This window comes from Pteropus medius, unplaced genomic scaffold (genome assembly GCF_902729225.1).
Source record: "Pteropus medius unplaced genomic scaffold, Ma_sr-lr_union100, whole genome shotgun sequence".
Lineage (NCBI taxonomy): Eukaryota > Metazoa > Chordata > Mammalia > Chiroptera > Pteropodidae > Pteropus > Pteropus medius.
In genome coordinates this window covers 1,833,176-1,837,558 of record NW_024354501.1, presented here as the reverse complement: position 1 = coordinate 1,837,558, position 4,383 = coordinate 1,833,176, and the positions used below count along the sequence as shown (strand labels likewise).

The 4,383-nt window shown below is 51.7% G+C and overlaps 1 protein-coding gene and 1 non-coding gene across 9 annotated transcripts in view; one reads left to right on the top strand and one right to left on the bottom strand.

The window, feature by feature from the left end:
• APBA2 (amyloid beta precursor protein binding family A member 2) overlaps nucleotides 1–4,383 on the bottom strand; it is a 121,439-nt gene that overhangs the window by 50,485 nt on the left and 66,571 nt on the right. Inside the window, exon 1 of one of the 8 annotated variants that reach the window (XM_039853443.1) lies at nucleotides 1,599–1,609. The exons of the other annotated variants lie outside the window; for them this stretch is intronic. The gene's annotated coding sequence lies outside the window, so the exon portion shown is untranslated. Of the gene's footprint in view, nucleotides 1–1,598; nucleotides 1,610–4,383 lie in introns of those variants that run through there. 8 annotated transcript variants of the gene reach the window in all.
• On the top strand, nucleotides 1,998–2,116 carry LOC120595387 (5S ribosomal RNA). The gene has a single exon (XR_005650813.1). It is a non-coding gene; the product is annotated as a 5S ribosomal RNA (ribosomal RNA).

The following is a 4,383-nucleotide window of genomic DNA, read 5'->3' as shown; positions in this document are numbered from 1 at the left end:
GGCCGTCACGAGAGCTGCCATCGGGCTCGTGAAGTCGGGCCCGTCACCCTCCGTGACGGGGTACGGCGAGGAAGGTGAGTGCCCAGGGCCCGGACTTCAGCAGAAGCGCCCCCGGCGCTCCCCGGCGACCCCAAACGCGTGACTCGGGTGTGGCACGGCGAGGTGGCTCAGTGGCCAGCCGGTCGGCCTCGCCATCAAGCTGGGAAACTGTCGCGCGGGGCCTTTCCAAAGATTTTATCGACACGGACCACGATAACCCATCTGCAGACGACACGAAACTGGGGGGGACGGAAAAAGGCCGACCCGAACCCAGCGACGGCGGAGGGGGGCTCGGCGCGTGCGACGCCCCCACATCCTACCCTCAGCCCCAGCCGCCACTGTGAGTCACATGCTCTCCTCCCAAGCGCCGTTCTGGTCCAGGGGCCGCCTGACCCACGCGAGAGGCTCGATGTCTTTACTGCCTAAGCGAAAACCTGCGTCTGAGCCGGCGCCACCCGGGACCCCCCGAGATCGAAAGCCCATTCCCCAGGCTCTCCCCGCCCGCTCCTTTCGGCGAGAGCGTTTGCGATGCCGTCTGTCCTCTTCCAGGTCAGGTGTCCCCTGCCTTAGGGGAAGGAGGAAGAGAACCCTTTCCAGAGCCCCTGCCTAAGGGCACAGATGAAGGACCCATGAAGAATGCATCATTCTCCTATAAGATGTATAAGATCTGCATCACTCGGCGTATTTGATGTACAGGTGCACAGCACCGGGTCCTCGAATGTCACGGTTGATGGCCGAGGCACCGTCGACCACGACGTAGTGAGGAAGGCAAAACGATGTCAGACCTGAGGAATTCTGCTTCTGGCCACGACGCGTCCGCCTGTGCCCGACTAAACCTCCCACCAAGCACAACTAGAAACTCTGGATGAAAGTTAAAAAAAAAAATCCCCGTAGAAGCATCACACAGCTGCCTAGGCAGCTGGGACCTGGGGGGCCGGCATCCTGACAAGCAAGAGAATACACTAAGATGAGCTCGGGGTTCCGCTCTGCTTCTCCCCAAGGCATTTGCGGATTCATCTCTGGTGAGAGCCAAGCAGGAAGAGGCAACGGGACTGAGCAGAACGTCTGGCGGTCTCCTGAGGCCGGGGGAACAAGAAATGGCAGGTTAGGGCCGCTACGCCAGTGAGAATGTGAGAATTCAAATTCCTGGAGAGAGGGGGACGGGAGTCTGACATTTGGATTCATCGGGAGAAAGAGAACGTAGGAAGAACTCAGACACAAACTCGTCCTGGATTATAACCCGAAGCACAAAATACTGTAAACTAAATGGATCCACAGGGATGTAAATAAATGAATGACTAAATAAATGAAGAAATGACAGATCATCTGTCAGATGCTGCCCCCTCCTGGAGACGGAGTATAACTCGCCGGTGAGTAACAGCGACGGTCATTAAGTGTGGGGCCCCAGGTATGAGACGGGGACTGGCACTTTTCCCTACGAGTTTACTGACCGAAGCCCATAACCTCTGTCTAACCACGAGAAAAGTACCAGGCCGACCTGAACGGAAGGATGTCGTATAAGATACCTGAGCGGTACTGCTCAGAACCATCAGGGTCATCGAAAACGGGGCAAGTCTAAGAAGCTATCGAATCCAAAAGCGCCTGAAGAGATACGAAGGTCAAATTTAACAGCAAAGGAGCAGAAAAGGGATGGTGGTAAAAAGTAAGAATATTTGAGTGCAGCATAGACTGCACTTGATAGTCACGTGTATCCAACAATTTTGTTAAATTCAGTTATTCAAACCCCAGTAGCTTCTTAATTGAGTCCTTCCTGGTTTGCAAGATGAAAACGTCCTGGAGATAAGTTTCCCAAGGATACCGGTCCATCCTCAACGAGGGTCCCACAGACGATGCTAGTGACAGGGCAGGGCAATGTGGGTACGGGGGACGCCCTCTACTGTCTTTTTGACTTCCCTGTAATTCCAAAAGTATTCTAAAGCAAAAAAAAATACTTGTTAGTCTATGGCCACGCCACCCCGAACACGCCCGATCCCGTCTGATCTCGGAAGCTAAGCAGGGTCAGGCCTGGTGAGTACTTGGATGGGAGACCACCTAGGAAGACCAGGTGCCGTAGGCGTAAAAAATAAAAAATAACGGATTGTAAGCTGACAAGGTCCTTGCAATCTGTGAGGTCAATCAAGGGTCGTCTCGCCTAAAAAAATACATATATATAAAAGTTATATACATATAACTTTTTTTAAAGGCAGTTGGTGCACTTATATTAATAATTTTAGGATTTTAGGAAAAGTGGTATCACTAAAGGAAAAGAAAGAATTCATGGTCAAGTAATCAAACAAACAAAAAAACCTGCTAGGAATAAATTCTAAATTTAATTCGAAATTTAGAATGTATTTGGTCATATGTTCTCAAAACTTATAGAGAATTGGCAGAACTACAAAAGACACATGTTTCATCACAGTGGGGTATTATTTAACACACTTCTCTCGATAAACGATATGACGAGTGTACAAAGAAAATTTTGTCAAAATTAATCACAGGGCAGGAAAGCCCGAAGTTGAGTCTAAACAAATTTCAAAATATTAAAATCACAAAGGATATGTTTCTTATTACAGTATCGTCACGCTAGAAATAAGTAACAGAACTATAACTAGAAAATAGGCAGACGTTTGGAAATTTAACCCGCAGATCAAAGAACGTAATCGTAAAAATTAAAAACATCTGAACTTATTAATAACGAAAAGACGACACATCAGGAAATGGCGTGGCGCGCCGTACTCACGGCCGCACTATTTACAGCAGCCAAAAGGCAGAAGCAACGCTCGGGTCCAGCGATGGCGGGCGGATCATTAAGATATTGTGGTATTGGTACAAGCACAGACCAGTGGGACGCACGAGCTTGTCGCGTCAGCCTGCCCCGATGCGGGCAGAGGGAAGAGCAGGAGGCGGGGGTTGAAAGCGGTCACCTGTCAGGCAAACCCGAAACCGGATCCAGACCCACTGCAGAGCGCAGAGGGGACACAGAGACTGTGCTGGATCGACGGAAAAAGCATCGTTAGAAAAACGAGTCTCGACGTCCACTTCCCGGCATCCAGGAGATGTAAGCGACAGTTCCAAAGAGAAAGCTCGAGACGCCCGCACAGGAGAAGGTGCTCCTGGGGCACGCAGGGACTTCCCCAACAGCACCGAAAGCATCACCTGACAGCAAAAGATTCGCGACATTCTCTCCATCAAAAACACCTCGGAAAGCGAGGAGTGTGAGAAAAACATTTTCGATTCACCCGTCTGACAAAGGTCGCAGGTGCTGACTATGTAAAGAAAACCCGACAGCAACACATTGGGCAAAAGATGACACCCAAAAGGACAATAAAAACAGCCAAAGAAAGATACTGAGCGGTATCGGTCCTCAGTGAAATGCGAGCTAAGACCACCGGATCCCGGTGTACGCCCGTCGGGATGAGATTAAAAGGCCTGAGGCCACCGATTAGCAGCAAGGACGTGGAACTCAGACACCCGCAGGGGGCAGTGTGACTTCTTAGGACTGGAAGTGGCCAGCACTGTTCACCCAGACGTAAACGCAGCCATGACCCCTGACCTATCGATAAGTCCATCCCTAGGGAAACACTCAACAGAAAAGCAACGGTGAGCACACCGACGCTCGCAGTGGCAACTGTGACCCGACACTGGAAGAGAACTAAATGTCCCTCGACAGGAGGATGGATGAGTTCCTGACGCGGGGTCACACTTCATGACAGTGACAGCCAGTGAGCCACCGCCACGCTCAACACCCTTCAACGACCGTCACTGAGCAAAAGAAGCTGCCACGAATGAGTACACGGTGGAGATTTTCATTCAAGAAATTCTAAAAGTTAGCAAAAATAGTAGCCGGTGATAGGATTCTCGTCACCTGTGGGCACGGAGGCTGCGGCTGGCAGGGGACGGGGGAATTCTTGGTTCTAGTGCTTTTTTCTTCTCTTGGGTGGCAGTTACACGCATGTATTCACGTACAGAAAATTCGTGGCCATAGACACTTTTTGTACTTCAAACGAAAAGCTAATTTTACAAAAACGTCACGGCCTGTGTCCCTGGTTTTGCGCACTATTCGGAACAAAGGCTTGGTGGGCCCCTCCCAGCGCCAGCACTGGTCAGTGCAGTGGGTTAGCAGCAGGTGTGGACTGTCAGTGAGGGCAGGCGACCGGGGTGGCACCGGACAGGACACCGCAGCGTGGGCCCCGCCTGCTGTCACCGTAATGCCGTGTGGGTCAGGCCTCCCCGGGCCTTGAGGCCTGGTGCGCCCGCGGCCAAGGACGCTCGGGGAGGAAGACAGGCCACGGTCCCTTCCACTAGTTCAGGTTCTGGACGGAGGGGCCAGCTGGCTTCTGCCAC